Source organism: Macrotis lagotis, chromosome 1, assembly GCF_037893015.1.
Source record: "Macrotis lagotis isolate mMagLag1 chromosome 1, bilby.v1.9.chrom.fasta, whole genome shotgun sequence".
In the NCBI taxonomy this organism is placed as follows: Eukaryota; Metazoa; Chordata; class Mammalia; order Peramelemorphia; family Peramelidae; genus Macrotis; species Macrotis lagotis.
Window position 1 is genome coordinate 128,317,045 of NC_133658.1, and position 20,646 is coordinate 128,337,690.

Below are 20,646 nucleotides of genomic sequence, written 5' to 3' on the forward strand. Positions count from 1 at the left end.
TTGTCATGGATCCAGTCACATGGAGCTGGGGGTACATGGGTCCAGCATGGAGAAAGGAAACAGCTGACGGTAGTACCCTAAAAAGAGGGGCTGAGCACAGGTAAGAGCCTCTTTAACACACTTCTGTGGTGGGAGGAAGGAGCTGGAACACCTGAGAGTACGTGACCAAGGTCAGGCTGTTAAAGTGGGGTTTGTGTCCAGATTTAATGCTAAATGGAGTTTACAAAAGCCAGTACTGAAGGGAAAAACTTAACAGAACAGAAAAAAAATTACAAGGTTTATTTCCAATACAAAAAGAAAATTATATTTCTCTGTGATTCAGGACAATGATCACCTTACAGATAACACTTGAAGACACTAAATTACCCCCTCAGGATATTTTCCATCCTAATTCCTCCTAACTTCCCTAAACCAGACACCAGGCCATGCTTTAAAAGTCTCTTCTTTATCTCTCAGCTTTTCAACTTTTTAACTTAAATTTTAATTTAAATTTACTTAAGTAAATTTTCTCTCTCTATGCTGCTCTTTATGCTGTGTACCCTCTTCTAGCTGCTGCTGATCAGCCCAGTTACAGATGATGCTACTTTCTCTCTTTGCTAAATTTCCATTACTGTTTAATCCCTTTACTTTGTTAAATGAATAAACTCTTTTTCTTCCTAAATACTTCGGGGTCAAGAGTTAAGGGAATTCATTTTTTTCTCTGCCATCAACACTTCCTCCTCAAAGATTTGAAACAAAAGAATCAGCATCACAAGGATAGGAGAGTGACTGAAAGGTGGTTTTCATGACTAAGACCTAGGATTTTTTGTGGACTACAAGTTCAACATGAATAGGCAACCAAAGAAGCGAAAGATGTTTAAAAGCAGCATGACCAGAAAGAGAAAGGTAACTAAAATCCCACTGGGCCCTATCTTAATCCTACCCCATCTAGAGAATTGTGTTCAGTTCAGAACTTTACTGAACTGAAGGGTGGTTACTCTCAGAATGAGATCAGAGACTGTCACACAAGAACCAGGGGAAGGGATGTTCAGTCCTAAGGAGACTCGGAAAGGAAAATTTTAACTGCCTTCATTGTGTGGAAAAGGGATTTTATGTGTTTTGTTTAAACATGGTAAAACTTAAAGCAAACACAAAGTTATAGAGGGCAGATTTTGATTCCATTTTTTAAAGCTGTGGAACAAAAGCAATGGAAGGGAGGGAAGGAGTTTTCCACTGATAGGAAAGGATTGATCGATGATTTGTGGAGGATGATATCAAGGGAATTTGTATAGATTAGACTCTTAAATCCCCTCCAACTGCGATTCTATGATTTTTATTATGAAAGCTGCTACCAACTGCCTTTTCCCCTAATGTAATCCAATTTGTGCCTGTTTAAGTTCCAATCTGAATCTTTAAAGGCAGTAAAAATGGAAACATTCACTTTCAATTACTTAAAAACAACTTCCTGCAAATCTTTTTTTTTTTTTTGCAAGGCAATGGGGTTAAGTGGCTTGCCTAAGGCCACACAGCTAGGTAATTATTAAGTGTCTGAGGTCACTTTTGAACTCAGGTAGTGCTGACTCCAGAGCCGGTGCTCTATCCACTGTACCACCTAGCTGCCCCCTGCAAATCTTTTAAAATACAAAAAGAAATTTTGCTTAAACATATGTCTCTCTATACATATCAAGCAACTGCTGAAGAAAAAGTTATTTGGAAGATCTACACTAATTTAACTTTATCATTAATTCCTCATTTCAAGTGAGTAATTATCTAGAAAGACCCATGAATTCACTGATATGAGAAACTGATAAGAAGGAAATTCAAATCTACCAATGTAGACCAGAAACTCTTCCACAACTTAACAGTCTTAGAAAATTTCCTGAGACCTTGAGAGCCTAAGCCATTAGGATGAAAGCTTTGCCCAGGATGGTTGTGGGTTTTTGTCCTTTGTTACTGAAGAAGACCAAAATGACTGATCAGACTATGGCTGATCAGTCCAATATGAGCTCTTATTGCTTTACCACAGTTTGGGCACAAATAGTCCATGTGATCACCTTGACTGGCTCTAAACTTACATATGCCATGTTTCCTTTGAGCTGTTTCAATTCTGCCTTTCTCGTGGAGCACAGCACCCTCATTGATGAGGGCACCCCATGCTGGGCAGTCCTGTGCCAATGCCTCCCATGTTGCACAATCAATTCTAAAGTTCCTCAATGAGACCTTCAGGAGGGGCCTAGTATTGCTTCTTCTGACTCCTTTGTGAGCCTTTGCCCTATGTGATTTCTCCATAAAATAGTTTTTTTGACAAGCATACATGTTGAATTCTAACATGGCCAGCCTATTGTAGTTGGACTTTGTAGTAATGCTGGAATGGTTGGCAGTTTAGCTCAAGAAAGGACCTCAGTGTCTGATATCTTCTCCTGCCAGATGATCTTCAGAATCTTCCTAAGACAATTTAAATGGAAGTGATTCAGTTTCCTGACATGACACTGCTAGACTGTCCAGGTTTCACAGGCACATAACAACTCTTCTCTCCAATACTTTCTTTCGGAACCTCCCAAATACTGAGCTAGCTCTGGCAATGAAATGTCAACTTCGTTGTCAACGTGTCCCTGGAAAGGACACTGCCAAGGTAAGTGAACTTGCTCACAGAACTCAAAACTTCTTTATTTGCTAAAATTGATGGTTCCACATATGGATGGTGTGGTGCTGGCTGATGGAGCACCTATATTTTCTTGGTGTTATTAAACCAAAATTAGCACAAGCTGCAGGGCATTGTTGCATCTCAGCTTCAGAGGCTGCATCGAGTGCGTAGTCATCTACAAAGAGAACATCATGCACCAATACTCCCTCTGCTTTGGTCTTGTGGCATTTCCAAGTTGCCATGAGTGTGGTAGCTGACCTTGAGGCCATGTTCATTCTCAGTGAAGGCATATGATAACATGATTGAAAACATCTTTGTTTCACTCCATTGGTGACTGGGAAATCTCAAGAGCATTGTCCACTATCCAGAACCTGGGCAAGCACACCATCATGGAATTGATGTACAATACAGATGAACTTCTCTGAGCAACCAAATTTTTACATAATTTTCCATAAATCCTCATGACTGATGGTATCAAAGGCCTTGGTCATATCTACAAATGTTGTATACAGACCTCTATTCTGTTCCTGGCATTTTCCCTGGAGTTGTCTGGCAGCAAACATCATAACAACTGTTCCTTGACCCTTTCTGAAGTCACGCTGGCTCTCTGGGAAGCAACCATCTTCCAAGTGAAGGATCAACCTATTGAAAAGGATTCAGAGTGACCTTGGTCAAGTCATTTAACACCATTACCTTGCAAAAAAAAATCCCCCAAAATAATAAAATAGACTTGACCTGAACCCATAACTTTGGCTTCTGGTCCAATGTTCTTGCCCTAACAACACCATTACCCAGGATGACATAGTCAATAAATGACAAGATCCTACCTGCCTATACAAAGTTAACTTTCTATTCCCCCATACTTTTTTTCAGAAGTTGAATGAATTTCAAAAAAATTGATGAATGTCACTCAGGTTGTTGACTTGGAGATCATCATATTTAATACCTTCTAGGGCAGCTAGGTGGCGTAGTGGATAAAGCACCAGCCCTGGAGTCAGGAGTACCTGGGTTCAAATCCGGTCTCAGACACTTAATAATTACCTAGCTGTGTGGCCTTGGGCAAGCCACTTAACCCCATTTGCCTTGCAAAAAAGAAACACCTAAAAAAACAACACCTTCTTAATGCTCAACTTTCTTGACCTCTATAGCATTTGATACAGTTGACATCATCTCCTCCTAGACAGTCTTTTTTTTCTTGATAACTGCCTTCACCTTGGTTTTTCTCCTACTAACTTTCTGTTTCTTGGCCTCCCTTGCTAGATCCCTCATTCATGTCACACTCCTTAACTGTGTGCTCTTTGCCTTCTTGGTAGCCTCATCAATTGAACCATTGGGTTCAATTATCATCTCAAGGTGGATGATTCCCAAATGTAGCTATTCAGCCAGAATATCTCTCCTGAACTCCAACCTGCTAAGATACTGCTAAGGTGATTCTCTAATGCTATCAGTTTGAGCTCTAACAAGTATACTTCCTCTCAAGATTATGAATTCAATACCAATTTAGTCAACCAACCTCAAGTAACTTTTTTTTTAATTTAGTTTTTACAAGGCAAAGGGGTTAAGTGACTTGCCCAAGGCCAAACAGCTAGATAATTATTAAATATCTGCACACAAATACTTAATACTCAGATTTGCACTCAGCTCCTCCTGACTCTAGGGTCAATCAATGCTTTATCCTCTGTGCCAACTAGCTTTTAAAAAGGAGTATTTATTAAGGTGTATAATAAAAATAGTTGGCATAAAATATTTCTCTGAATAAATACGCTACATTATCTTACAAATACAGAGACCAGGGGAATGTGGTCTTAGGTTTTGGAGAGTAAATGTGGCAAAGAGGGTAGTTCACAGCTTCTCACTGAAAAAATTCCTTTCTCCCATGTATGTGGTGCTCATAAAGCTCCCTTTAAACCACTGTGGTTTCTTCACTGTAAAGCTATGGTTCTAGACCATCCCTGACTCCTGATCTACTATACATTGCCATCGGTTTCTCTGGGAATATTATGAGGTAATAGTGAGAAGATGGGCAGCCCAATAGCTTCAGGATCTTTTGCAGCTTATAAATTACTCCTCCAAACAAGATAAAAACTGTGATCTTTCCTTTCTCCCCAGACAGTTATTCTTCCTTAAGGAAGTACTAGAACATCAAATTTTTGCTGACCTTTAGAATCAGTCAGTTCTCCAGTTGGATAATTTAGACAGCACCTTGAAAGTCCATATTTCCTGAGCCTATCCAAACATTCTTTTTACATCACTGCAGTTCAAAGACCTTTTTTGCATTTAGTTTATTACCTATAACTAGTGAATGAGCATCACTGTTTGAGTTGACAATTAATTATTAATTCTACCCTTAGAATTTGCATATGTACATTAAACTATATATATTTATAAGTGTGTGTATTTATATATGTAAATGCATATGTATCCAGGTATCTACATTTACATGTCTCCCTATCAGGATTCCTATATCAAGATCACCCCTCCTTTTTTAACTCTTCTCTTTTTACTTTTAGGAAACATCCTTTTTCAGAGCTAAGACCCAGCAAACAAGTTGTGCCATAAACTTGTCATAATAACAATCCTTTGCACTCATCCTCTGGACAAACTTTCCTGCAGCAAAATCCCAAAATTGCTTTGCACTAGCCCCAGATGGTCCCTGAGTTCAGACAAATGTTTGAAGGAATCATGTTCCAATCTTGAGTCCCTACTATAAATCAAACATCTCATTGTCATGGCTACAGCCACTGCTATCAAGGTTTGGCCTCACTAATAAGGGTCTCTTCTTAGAGGAGACCCCTGCATATCCATCTAGTTTCCTTCCTCCAGTGGAATAAAAAAAAAAAACTTTTTGCTTATGACCAGTGTTGGCACTTTGCTATTTTATTTCTTTTTTTTATTAATTTATTACTTTATTTTTGAATTTTACAATTTTTTCCCTAATCTCTCTTCCCTCCCCCCCAACACCCCCCCCCAGAAGGCAGTCTGTCACTCTTTACATTGTTTCCATGCTATACATTGATCTAAGTTGAATGTGTTGAGAGAAATGCTATTTTATTTCTTAGAGTTAACAGTGGATATGATAACCTGTGTGAGCTCTTTAGGTGCATAGCCTGTATGACTCTTTTCAGAATTGACATCCCTCATTAGCATGTATGCTTCCTGAGGGCAGGGACCATTGTGCATTTTGTTTTTATAGCCCTAGGACTTCATATTGAACCTAGCACATACTAGGTGTTTAATAAATGTTCTTTTCATTAACTCATTAATAAAATGATCCATCTACATCATCATCAGAACCAAAACCTATTATTTTGGTACCTGGGACAAGAAGCATGAAATGTATTCATATCAAACTTTTTTATTTTATTTTTCCAAATGATATTTTATTTTATTTTTCCAGTTACATGATATGAAAGTTTTTCAACATTCATTCACATGCATGCACATATTTTTAAGTTACATCGTTTCCTTCTACCCCCCTTCCCACCCCTTCCCCTCAGTTATGAACAGTCTAGTGAATATAGTACAAACACATTTGTGTTTAACATGTTTAACGATTAGAGCTTTTCTATATGAGGAATTAGGATTAAGGGAAAAGAAAGAAAACCATGAGATAGGAAAGAAAAACATAAGAGAAATTTTTAAAAAATTAATGAAATATTCATTCAGATTCGGGAGGTTTTTTGTTTTGTTTTGTTTTGTTTTGTTTTTCTTCCTCTAGATGTGGATAGCATTGTCCATAGCTGATTTCCTGGGGTTGTCCTAGCTCTCTGAACTTCTGAGAGGAGCTGCATCAATGTTGATCAACTCACAGTGTTGTTAATGTGTACATTGTGCTCTTGGTTCACTCAGCAACATTTTCTGTAATTCATTCTATACTTCTCTAAAGTCCAACCATTGATGGCTTCTTATAGAACAATAGTATTCCATCATATTCACATACCACAATTTGTTCAGCCATTTTCCAAATGATGGGCATCCCTTCGATTTCCAATTCTTTGCCACAACAAAAAGAGCTGCTATGAATATTCTGGAACATGTGGAACTTTTCCCATTACTTCATGATTTCTTCTGGAAACAGACCTTGTATTAGTATTGCTGGGTCAAAGGATATGATCAGTTTTATTGCTCTTTGGGCATAGTTTCATATTGCTCTCCAGAATGGTTGGATCAATTCACAACTCCACCAACAATGCATTAATATCCCAATCCTCCCAAAACCTTTCCAACATTGATCATTTTCCCTTTTTGTCATCTTTTTTTTTTTAGGTTTTTGCAAGATGGGGTTAAGTGACTTGCCCAAGGCCACACAGCAAGGTAAATATTAAGTGTCTGGGGTCATATTTTGAACTCAGGTCCTCCTGACGCCGGGGCCGGTGCTCTATTCACTGTACCACCTAGCTGCCCCCCTTTTTGTCATCTTAACCAATCTGATAGGTTTAAAGTAGAACCTCATAGTAGTTTTAATTTGCATTTCTCAAATCAGTAATAATTTGGAGCACTTTATATGATTATATTTAGTTTTAATATCTTTATTTGAAAACTGCCTATTCATGTCCTTTGAACATTTATCAATTGGCAAATTACTTGTAACCTTATAAATTTGATGCAACTCTCTATATATTTTAGAAATGAGACCTTTATCAGAACCCCAACAGTGGAAATTGTTTCCCACCTTTCTGTTTTCCTTCTAATCTTGGCAGCATTGGTCTTATTGCAAAACCTTTTTAATTTAATATGATCAAAATCATCCATCCATATCAACTTTTTATGGTAGATTCAGTTGAAGTCTAGGGGAGACTCTGGGATATATGGCATCAAGAAACAAGAGACCCTGAGGACACTGTCCTCAGAAGTACCAGGTAAGCAGAGTGAGTTTGTGAATGGGGAGGGGCTAAAGGGAAGAAGCTTCTAATGACCTTTCACATTTAATAAATTCTTCTTAGCTAGGTGCTAAGTTCATTTATTTCATTTATTTCTTTTTTTCTCTGTTCTTGAAATTTTTATTGATCTCTGTTTTTTACAGTCTTGTTCTTAAATACAGAACAACCATTCAGCCCCTAGCACTGATCACCATTATAACAAAGAAAAACAATTAAAGTTCATTTATTTCTAATGATAAAGAGGAGGAAGGAAGGAAATAAGCATTTATATAGTGACAGGTACTTTGCTAAGCTTTTTTACAAGTATTTCATTGTTACAACAACCATGGGAAGAGAAGCTTTTATTTTTCAGTTGAGGAAACTGAGGCAGACAGAAGCTAAATGCTTTGCCAGGATCATATAACTAAGAAGTGTCTGCAACTGCATTTGAAATGACATCTGACTCCAGGCCTAGAGAGCTATCCATAGAACCATCTAGCTGCCTCTAAGCAGCTGAAAGGGTATTGAAAAGATATATAATTACTTAAGTATGCCTTTAATTTCAGTGTTCTGGGGCAAAGTCTCAATCATCCCAGCCTAGTTAATGTGACAGTACAACCTTTACCATATTTAATATATTGATTACTCTTTGAAATCAAGCAAAGATTGCTTCTGATTTGTCTTTAAAACACATTATAAATGGGAAATTATTATTATAATTGTTATTTTTGTTATTTATTATTGAGAGGTAGTGTGATATAAATGGAAAGTGAATCAGTCAGCAAAGACCTGAGTTCAAATTAAGTATCATTATTGGCTTTTTAACCCTCAACAATTTTATAACCTTCCATTTTAATTAACCCACAACTCTGTAAGCCAGTAAGCAGAACAGAGAACAGTGTTATAACTGCCTTAGTAACGGGAATTTTCTCACTAGGGAGTTTCCTACATGAATGAAATCATTGATCTAGATGGTTGGGGGAGGATCAGGGGAGAGGGTCCTACAATATTTTCACTTCCTTGAGATGAACATTTTAATGTTGATTTAAGTACTGCTGCTTGTGTTAAAATGACAGACTTAAGGAAGTAAAAATAAGCCATGAAAAAATACATCTCACCATCTTAAATGTTTTCAGTTAATACTTAGATAGTGAAGATAAATAGTTATGTGGCATTTTCTGTTAGAAGCAGTTTTACTTGGTGCATATTTTTCCCATAGTTAAGAACCTTTATCAGTCTCTAGTGTACTCATAATAGCAGTCACCACAAGATCAATAAGGTAAAGCCACTGAAGTTAAACAGAGAAGTGAATAGGATATTGTATAGGGTTCAGATTTTCTTTAAGGGAAAAAATGTTTTTTGTTATATTTCTCTCTCAGTATTTATTTTAAAGATATAAATTTTAGGGAAGTACATGTTATTATAACAAGGTCCCCCTAAAGATCCTCACATGATTCTGACTCCTGACTAATGTACTGTTTGGAGTTAGCATTTATTCAAATGCACAGCTTTGAGCTCCCCCCCCCCCCAATGACTCTTTGCAATTCTGTGAAATTAGAGCAAAAGATATTTCAGTGAAGCAAATTAAGAAAGAATCATCCCACCCTACCTACCCCTTCACCCTTGGATTCTATCTCCAATAATTCCTTTGTTGTTAGGAGAGTTGGTTGGTTCTTGTCCTTCGCTACCAAAGAGGTCCAAGACATGACTTCTGTACATTAGATACAAGTTGCAACATGTTCAAATGTGGCTGATCAGACCAATATGAGCTCAGAAAACATTACCATAGGTCAGGAACAAATAGTACATGTGAACATCTGGTGTGGGTTCTCTAAACTTGCCCAAAATTTGTGTATCTAGGGCTGTTTCCCACCCCATCCTTATACATTCCCTTTCCATCTTTACTCATCAGTCCATTGTGCTTCTAGGGTTCTGGACTACCTCCAAAGATGTACCTTGTATTTTCCCCACAAATGCTTTAGATAAAGCAAGTAATTTTCTGAAACTTTGACATCCTCAGAAGAAGTACTCTGGTGCTTCCTGCATTCCTGAATCTACATCCAAACAAATCATACTATGTTTTGTTTCTATGATTTTTTTGACAAAGAAAGAAAATAATCTCAGGGTTTGTTTGCACCCTCCCTTTCTGTCCCCTTTGTCCACAGCCAGTTATTAGAAAGATATGACATTTAAAAAAATTATAGGATTTTAAGTGTATGGGAATGTGGGGCATGGCTGAAAGGGAAATAATATAGTTCTGTTAGAAATTGGAAGTTTCTCCAGATTCATTGACATACCCACTGTAAGATGCTACCTCCTCAAGCCATTTTGCCAGTTTTTAAAAGAGATAATGAAAACAATAGTAAACTAGCAATATTAAGTAACCAGAAAAGCTGATAATGGTCCACAGAAATAGCTGAATATTAAGTGCCCTTAAATGAACAACATAAGGGTAGCCAAGAGAAAAATTGCATGACAACTCTAATTGTGACAGATCTCCTTGACATTCTTACTCTTGTTCATATTTATTTTCTCCCTCACCTCTCTCCAAAAATGTAACAGTTTTCTATGGCATGTCAATACAGAGAACTAGTTACTTTGGAAAAAAGAAAAAAGAAAAGAAAAGAAATTGGAAATTTCCTAAATTCCCCTTTTCCAAACTTTCCTATTACTATTGCAAGTATCAGCATCATCCTGGGCACCCTGACTTGGGGGCATCCTCAATTACTCTCTACTCAACATACATATCCAATACTAATTATAATACCTTTAAAACATCTCTGGTCTAAGTACTCTTCCCTGTTCATACAACTGCCACCCTGATGCAGACCCTCATCATCATATACTTGGCCTAATATAAGAGCCTTCTGGTTCCTTCCTCAAAGCTCTCCCTATTCCACATCTAGGATCTTGGTCCTAAAGAGCTGATCCTACTCAATGAACTCCTTTGATTTCTTTTTACCCAGGAGCAAATACAAAATCCTCAGATGGGCTTTTAAAGCCCTTCAAAAGATGGAAACAAGATATATTCAGTTTAAATAAGAGATAAAACTCAAAGGGAAGATAGGAGATGGTGGAAGGGAAGAACAGTAATGTCTACAGGAATAGAGTGGGGAGAATCTTTTTGTTGAAGGTGGAATTTTAAATCCCACCTCCCAGATAGGAGAATTGCAAGGAGAAAATTTTCATTTGGCAGAGGGAGAAGGAAGGGATTCAGAAAAGGCTTCATGCCGGAGGTAGCATCTTTGAGATATTGAGTTTCAACAAAAGAAGATCATTGAGGTATCCATTCATTCATGGGGGAGTAGAGGTATGACGATGAAAGAATGCAGATATAAAAAACATAAGAATGGAGACTAAGGAATAGTCCAGTGTGAATGGAATACTATATTTATCTGTATACATACTCATATGTATGTATGCATATATATATCATATACATGTAGTGTGTTTTCACATATTTATATATATACAGAAAATTACATATACTGTATATATGAATATGTATGTGTATTGAAGTTCTTTCTGTTAAAAACTATTCTTTAACCTTTGTTGTCTGTCCTTCATTTCTTTTTTTTTTTTAGGTTTTTTTGCAAGGCAAACGGGGTTAAGTGGCTTGCCCAAGGCCACACAGCTAGGTAATTATTAAGTGTCTGAGATTTGAACCCAGGTACTCCTGACTCCAAGGCCGGTGCTTTATCCACTACACCACCTAGCTGCCCGTCCTTCATTTCTGAAGGGGACCACTGACATCTCAGGTTTATGTTTTGACTTGCATGTGAACTGGATTTAAGTGAGGCAGAGTTTCACAAAGTCTCGTGAAAGAGCCTTGCTCTTTCTTCTAGAGTCATTGAAGTCTAGTGGCAGGACAAAAGTCAAATTGATGACCCAGTATGCACTGGATGACCTTTTCATCAATATGTCTGACCCATCTCTAAGTTTTCCATAGAAACTTCTTCATGACCATTGGAAATAATTCTTTTTATCCACCTATTTAACAGGAAGAAGTCTTCACATGTGCTTAGATAGACATTCCCCTAACTCATCAACTGGTTTTAGAGTCATCAACTTGTTGTATCCTGTCTGCTTAGGTGGTTTTACCTATATACAGCTTCTTTGAACCACAGGTGAGACTTCTGTGATACCATCTTCTCAAGTGAAGTCTTTCTTAATCTTAACCTCAAGTGAAAGTAAACTTTTCCTCTTCTGTATCTCATAATAGTTTTATTGAACCTCTCTTTTACATTTATCCCATTCCTGTATCGGTCATTTGTGTCATTACAAGCTACTCACAAGCTTGTGAATTTCATGAAAATAGGGTTTATAGATATAACTCCATAAATTTTTAGATCTCCAAAGTTTAACAGTGCTTCACACAAAGCAATTTGGTTAGTAAGCATTCATTAAACACCTACTTTTTCAGACATTATGCTAAGCCATGGAAACAAAAAAAACAAAAAAAACCAGTCCCTTCTTTCAAGGAGAAGACAACACACAAGCAACATTGTACTAATAAATTATATATGGATACATTGGAGATAATCAACAAAGGGAAGGTATTGTAGGAAAGAATGAAGAATGAAGAAAGATCAATGAAAGTTGAGGAAAGATATAAGAAGACTGGAAAGAGACTGGAGAGGGGAGGTTACAAAAAGTTTTGAAAGCCAAAAAGAAGTTATATTTGATCCTGGAGGTGATAGATAGCCCTCTGGAATTTATTGAATGGAGGACGGGATATGTGTGACAATTTGAAGACTGAGTGGAGGATAAACTTGTAGGGAGAGACTTGAAGCAGGGAGACCAACTAGAAAGCTATTGCATATGGTGATGAGGCAGAGACAAATGCACCAAAGTGATTATAGTTTCAGAGGAAATAAGAAGATATAGGAGATATATTATGAAAGGGGAATCCACAAGATTTGGCAGCTGACTGGATATGGGGGTGAGAAAGAGAGAAATGAAGGATGAGAAAATAACTTAGGTTATGAGCTTGGGTGAATGAAAGATTGTTGGCACCTTAGAAGTAATAGGAGAATTAGGAAGGGGTTTAATGTGAGCTGGCAGAGAGAAAATTCAGTTTTGAATACATCAAGTTTTAGAGGCCTACTGGACAAGCAGTTCAAGATGTCCATTAGGGAGCTGGAGGTAATGGTCTGGAAGTTAGGAGAAAGATTAGAATGATGTAAAAATCATCAGCATAGGGAAAGTAATTGCATCAATGGGAGCTTATCAGATCACCAAATGAAAGACTATTGAAGGACATGAGACTTGAGACATAGCCACAGAAAGCAGGAGTAACATTAAAAAAAAGATCCAGCAAAAGAGACTGAGAAGGAATCATTAGACCAGGAGAACAAAGATGGAGTTGTGTCATCAAAACCTAGAATAAAGAAAGCATTAAAGATGAGTGATACCCAAATATAAAAGGCTGCAGAGAGGTGAAAAAGGATAAGAATTGAAAAAAAGGCTATTAGTTCTGGTAACTGGAGAGAGCAGTTTCAATTGAATAATGGAATTGGAAGTCAGACTGCAGAGAGTTAAGAGTGAGATGAAAGGAAGATAAATGCTTTTTTAATTCCCTCCATCCATTCCTCCCCCACTACCATTTATTATATTTTCTCTCTTCTTTCACTCTCCCCTCTTCAGAAATGCGCAGTGGGGCAACTGAGTGGTGCAGTGGACAGAGCACTGGCCCTGTGACTAGGAAGCCCCAAGCCTACATCCTACCCCAGAGATCCAGCAACCACCCAGCCGTGGGGTCCTGAACATGCCACCCAATCCCACCACCTTACAAAAAGTAAAAAAGAAAATGTGTTATATCTGACTATCCACTCCCATGATTGACCCTCTCCTCTATCACCTACACCCTCCCTTCCCCCTGTTTCCTTTCTCTTTTTTTCTTCTAGATTTCTATACCCTATTGAGTATGTATGCTGTTTTCTCTCTGAGTCATTTAAATGAGAATGAAGTCTCGCTTATTCCCCCTCATCTTCCCTCCCTCCATACGATTGCAAAAGCTATTTTGACTCTTTTACATGAAATATTTTAGCCCATTCTACTTCTCCTTTATCTTTTCCCCAGTGTATTTCCCTCTTACCCATTGACTCCATTTTTACAATATATTATTCCTTCATATTCAGCTCTCTCCTATGCCTTGTCTATATGTGCTCCTTCTAAGTACTCTAATAAATGGGAAGGTTCATATGAAGTATCAGTATCATCTTCCCATGCAAGAATACATGCAGTTCATCATCATTAAATCCCTCATAATTTACTCTTCTTGTCCACCCTCTCTATGCTTCACCTGAGTCCTGTACTTGAAGATCAAACTTTCTGTTCAACTCTGGCTGTTTCAACAGGAACAATTGACATTCCCCTGTTTCATTGAAAATCCATCTTTTCCCCTGAAGAGGATATTCAATTTTGTTGGGTAGTTGATTCTCGGATGTAATCCAAGCTCTTTTGCCTTCAGGAATATGACGCTCCAAGCCCTACAAGCCCTTAATGTGGATGCTGCTAAGTCCTGTGTGATCCTGACTGTAGCTCCACAATATTTGAATTATTTCCTTCTGGCTGCTTATAATATTTTCTCTTTGACTTGGGGGTTCTGCAACTTGGCTATAATATTTCTGGGGATTTTTTGAGGAGATCTCTTTCAGGAAGAGGTTGGTGGATTCTCTCAGTTTCCATTTTATACTCTGCTTCTAGGATATCAGGACAATTTTCCTGTAGAAATTCTTTAAAAATGAAGTCAAGGCTCTTTTCCTGATCATGACTTTCAGGTAGCCCAATAATTTTTAAATTGTCTCTCTTGGATATGTTTTCCAGATCAGTTTTTTTTTCAGTGGGACATTTCACATTTTCTTCTAGTTTTTTCATTCTTTTTGATATTGAATTATTGTGTCTTGATTCCCTGCAAAGATATTGGCTTCCTTTAGCTCCATTCTATATTTGAAGGATTTGTTTTCCTCAGAGAGCTGTCTTATCTCCTTTTCCATCTGGTCAATTCTACTTTTTAAGGCATTCTTCTTATTAACTTTTTGAATTATTTTATCCATTTGACCTAAACTGGTTTTGAACATAGTTTTCTTCAGCATTTTTTGGATCTCCTTAACTAAGCTGTTGACTTAGTTTTCATGTTTTTCACGCATCTCTCTCATTTCTCTTCTTAATTTTTCCTCTACCTCCCTTATTTGATTTTCAAAATCTTTTTTGAGCTCTATCATAGTCTGAGTCCAACTTCTATCTTTCTTGGAGTCTTTAGATGTAGAAGCTTGGACTTTCTCATTTTCTGTGTTTTGATCCTCCATGGGACAAAAGTAATTATCTATGGTCAGGTTCCTTTTTTCTATTTACTCATTTCCCTAGCCTGTGTCCTGGTTTTGGGGTGCTTCCTGAACTTTTGGACATTATTTGGACACCCCCATAAAGAGCTTGGTTCCTTCAAGGTCTTATGATTGACTCTGACTGCTCTCCTGACCTGTGCTTTGGTCTGTGGATGCCCACAGGTACACCTCTCTGTCCCAGGGCTGTGAGGAGAGTATGGAGAGTATGGAGACCCAGACTGTGACCAGGGTCTGAATATGGACAAAGCCCTCTAGTCCTGTCCCAGGGACAGAGGAGAGACCTCAGTAGTATCCCCACACTACCTTACCTTCTGTGGGCTGAGCGCTCTGGAAGCAGCTGCCAGGCAGCTCCCTGCTAGGTGGCTCTGTGGGCCTGCTTCCATTTCCTGTAATCTGGAATTACAGGATCCACACTGGCGGCTCCACGTTCTGCACTCACTCTGGCAGAGGTTTCCCTGCTGATCTTCCAAGTTGTGATTGGTGCTCCTTGGGTTGGTAGGTCAGGAAACTGCTTCTACTGCCAGGAGATGGCACCCCCAGGGACCCAGGCATGCAGGCTGTTCCTGGAAGGCTGGATCTCTTTCTCTTTGGCACCCCCTCCAACCACTTGGACCAGAGCCTTCAGACAATCTTCCAGGTTACCTTGGGCTAGAGAATTGCCTTACTGGATCTTTCTGTGGGTTCTTTCTCTCGAAAATTTAGTTAGACTCATAATTTTAAAGATTTTGAAGTATTTTGAAGAGGCTAGGAAAGACTGTTCTGCTGACATCTTGTTTCCACCACAATAAATGCTTTTTTAAATGGGGCCATGGGATTTGGGGCTAAAAGTTAGTAAACAATCAATCAAAAAACATTTATTAACCCTTTACTATGTCTCAGGCTATGATAAATGCTAAGAATATAAAGAAAGGTAAAAAAAGGTTTTAAAAAATTGTCCTACCCTCAAGGAACTTGAATTCTAATCAAAGAGACAACATGAAAACAACTATGTGCATACAAGATAGGTGAGCTTTTTGAAGGAGAAATATTTGTCTAGCCTTTTAATTTTACAAGCATTTTCTGAGGGCTTCTGACTCCCCTCCTATTGTATAATGTAAGCAAAGTCACCAACAGAATAGTATCTCAGTCCGTTCCCCCTACTTCCTCCTTCACCATCCTGGCTCTCAGGTTTCTAAGGTGAATACTTGACCCCAGTCACATCCCCTCTTCCTTGCATAGGAGATGAGCAAGACTCTATGAAAGTTTGACCAACACCCTCCTTCGTGCTGAATCTACCTTGGTCTAAGCCCTGTCACATATGTGACTATTTCCTCTTCCTTCTCTCTTTTTCCCTCAGGCTCTTTAGACTCAGCTGTGTTGTTCAGCTTATCCTTTAAGAGGGTAGTTCACTATCTCGCTGCCTCTCCAGAGAGTAATCTGTAAACTGTTTGCTGTCACCTTGTGAAATTTGTTGTCTGAAATAACAGGTGAACTTTGTAGAAACCTGTGAATTAAAATTTAGCTTTTCTTAACTCTGAGATCAGTGTTCACTTAGAACAAAACCCAAAATTTAAGACCCCTTTCCCTGGGGGCAACATTTTTCATCATTGAACTAAGGGAAGGCAGAAAGAGGAAGGTAGACCAAGGGAAAAGTAGGTGAAAATGTACAAAGTCCTAAGACAGTGTCCAGAAAGAAAAAGAAGACACATGTCAGGAGATCATTAAATATATGGAAGAAAAGAAAATATATTGTGTAAATGGGAAAGAATCTTTTGGGGATATGGTGTCTGAGAAAAGGTTTCTTTCAGAAATTGGGTTTGATCTGAATCTTGAAACACACCAGGAAAGACAAGAGGAAGAATTGAGATGCTTTATATGCCAAATGGAAGATTTTATATTTAATCCTGGAGATAATAGGAAAGAAACTCTAGAATTCATTTAGTTTAGCCCTCTCATGTTATAGAAACTGAGGCTTAGAGAGTAGATAAATCTTACCCCCAAAGTCACTAAGGTAGAGAGAATAGGACAGCTAAGTCGAGCAATGGATAAAGTCTGGAGATGGGAAAACTCAACTTCCTGAGCTCATATATGATCTCAGACATTGCTATCTGTATGACCCTGGGCAAGTCAATAACCCTGTTTGCTTTGGTTTCCTCATCTGTAAAATGAGGCAAGGATATACTCCAGTATCTTTGCCAAGAAAACCCCAATGGCGTCACAAGAGGCAAATTCACTAAACAACATCAAAGAGAGATAGAGTCAGAATTCAGCTCCAGGTTTCCTGATTTCAAATTGAGTGTTTTTCTTTCTACATTGCACTTAATGAAGATTAACTATTAAGAAAAATATTATCTATGCTCATCTGGCATGTCACATGGGGAGGAAAAATTATTGTGGTGTGCACCTGGATATATACTGTGGGCTTCTGATTTCCATCCTATTGATAGCTAGATAAATAACCCCATTATGGGTCTCAGAGATCCTACTGGAATATAAATGTTTTAAGTCTTTCCCAAATCTATCTCTAGGATCTTTCTCACAGAAACTGGCTAACTAGCTAGATGGTAGGAAACCCCTTAGCTCCTTCTGAGATGTAAATCCACCAAAGATAGAAGTTTCCTCAAACAACTCTCCCTACCCTTTCACAGCACATTCTACCCATCACATACTATATGTGTGGCTTCTCTATATCAGTTTAGCTTTACAGATGCAAGTTGCTATTCTCTTCAGCCCTGTTCCTATTTCCTGACCCTTCCCCCTTCATCCCCCCCCCCATTATCTGTCTCTCCAAATCCTCATCCCTCAGAGGATCAGCCACTCTCAATTGTCTTTACTTCTTCTGTCTCCTCTCTCCTTTGACTCCTACTAACCACAGTAAATCTTAAATGATTCTTTTTATTGCCCCTATAATTTCTTCTCAGTTGGATTTGGTTTTCATATTCCACTCAAACCTTTAGCCAGCTCCATTTCCCCCCTGACATCACACTGAATTGAATTAAAAAGTTTCACAGGTAATAAAAATAACATTGCAGATGATCCTTTCTTTTTCTTTTTTAAAATTGTTTGTGAAAACATTCTCTTGTGTGGAGTAGCTATTTTCAAGAATAATGAATGTTAGCAGATTCAGGGTTGTGCATCCACAGGCATTTTTAAATTACAACCTTTGGAAAGCTATGCATTGCTAAATGTTTTTAAGCAATTGACTTTCATTATGTAACCCAAAGTCACAATTTCAATGATCATTAGCCAAAAAAAAAAATCATACGACCAAAGTATACCCTGTGGATTATGAAAAAAAAGCTGCAGATTGTTAAGGAAACATTCATATTTGACAGGAGAATCATACCCAATATGAATATCTCTGCCTTAAACATTTCCAATACTAAAGAAGGCTACCTAAGATGTATTTATTTTGTACCATAGGGACAACTGGTTTTTCAAGGGACTTGCAACATTTTATTCTAGTTAAAACACCCTTGCCATAGCCAAGCTTTTAAGATATATTTGATGTTGGACTGGTAGGCAAGAGAATCCACAGGTTGGAAGAACTATTTTAACCTAGATGGAATGGGATGAGACACCTTAGAGAAATCTAATTTTACTTTGAAAGAATTAATCAAAATGAGACCTAGAAGCTTACATCTCTGCCAAATATTATTCTTACTGATCTAAATTTTTTTATCACTTCTTTATCCCCTACCATGCTTTGCTGATACTCAACAGATTATTGTTCAGTCTCAACCAACTCTACATGACTCTATGGACCATAGTATGTCAATACTGCCTATGGCAAAGATAGTGGAGTGATTTGCCATTTCTGTCTTGGTGGATTAAGTCAAACTAGAGTTAAGTGGCTTGCCTAGGGTCACACAGCTAGTGAGTGTCTGAGGTCAGATTTTAACTTGGGTCTTCAGGAAGTTTAGCACATGATGCACTATGTCCTATACAACTGCCTTAAACTAGAAAAGCAGATAGCAGCCATATTTTGGAGGACTTTAATATCAGTAAAAGTGATGATGGGAAAATTGGTAGTCTCATCTTCATAAAAATGAGTTCTTGAAAGTGAAAAACTCAGAGGTAGCCCTGGAGTTGGAAAAGCTTAGGATTTTTATTTCACAAGCCTGCAAAGTTCACAGATTTAAACATTTTCCTGGCAAGACAGTGAGCTGCTGAAGAGTAGAGTGAATAACAAGGTATAGACAAGAGTGTCTGAGGGAAAGAGAAAGGAAAGCAACCATAAGAGCTGGCAGCTGGCTGGGTTATGACTCCAGTGAGTCTGGCCAGGAGGAAAATTTAGGCCAGACTTTTATATTTTTGCCTACTTCTGTGCAGGGAAGAGGAAAAGTGGACAAAGGGGAATCCCATCCCCTCTATGTGATTGTGGTTAGGTACCCATTCTCAAAGACAGGAAGCTGGAGGAGGGGTAAAAGGATGAGCTGAGGTTGCTCTTATCTTGGTAAATTTGTATTAACAATGGCTGGTTGGTTCTTGTCCTTCTTTATCAAAGAAGACAAAACTCAGTTTGAGACAAATTACACCATATCCACTGATCCTCTACCCTTTCTGAAGCCATACTGGCTCTCAGGGAGGTTAAGGATCAGCCTATTGAGAAGTACTCTAGCAAGAATCTTACCAGCAATGACTAAAAGAGAAATACCTCTGTGATTTGTCACAGGACAATCTATTTCCTTTACCTTTCTAGATATGGACAGTGGAGGTATCCTTGAATTCTTGGGGGATAACTTCTTCATGCCATATAACATGGAAAATTTCAGTCAGTTTTTGCATGAGCAAAGGATCCCTCCCTCACTTTGTAGATCTCAGCTGGAATAACATCAGCATCAGGTACTTTGCCACTTGAAAGGAACCTACTGGCATTTAAAAACTCTTCCTCTGTTGGAACTTCACCTAGAGACTGGTTGACTTTAACTTGAGGTAAGCAGTCAATAGCTTCTGCATTGATTAATGATGGTCTGTTAAGGACCCTATTAGTTTGATGAAAATGATGAGGAAATATAGAAGCTGCTAAGTGAAAAATGAGAAGTCCATAGGGTTTATCAGCAGGATAGTTCATCCATTTCTAAGAAGGCAGCAATGTAATTCCATCAATAGTAAAATACAAGTGAACCTTAGAGAGATAGATGCAAGACTCTTGGCTCCATAAGAAGGCAGATGAAATTCAATTTTGTGCAAAGGTAACAAATTAAAATGCTTTTATGATGCCTGGAAGGCTATTTATAGACCAAAGACCTGTTCTGCATCTCAACTACTCAGTGCTGATGGATCCACATTGAGTAAAGATAGGGACATGATCCTAGAGAGATAGGCTGAACAATGCAGTTACATTGAACAATAGGAGGGAATTTACATCTGATTAGGGCCCATGCTGCTGAGGGAGCCACAGAAAACATCAGACAGGTGCAAATAACATTTTCTTAATAATAAAAACTAGACAGATGTTTTTCCTTTTACAAGAGTATTTTATGTTTTATCCTAGACCTGAGAAAGAATCAATTAAATTTTTCAAACTTATTGAATTCAGTTCAATTCATTGGGAAGGAGATACATGTGCTTCAAAGGAAAGATCCTTGGACATCAGAATATCTGGGTTGAAACTTGTACACTTTTACTTATTAGCTTTGTCAAATTATTTCACCTCATTTTCTTCATATGTATCTCAACTACCTCATTTGAAAAACAAATGAGTTGGATATAACCTAGAATTAATCAACTTGGTTTTGTTTTATTTTTGATATTTTATTTCTTATTTCCAGTTACATGTTATGAAAGTTTTTCAACATTCATTCACTTGCATATTCATGTTACACATTTTTTTGCC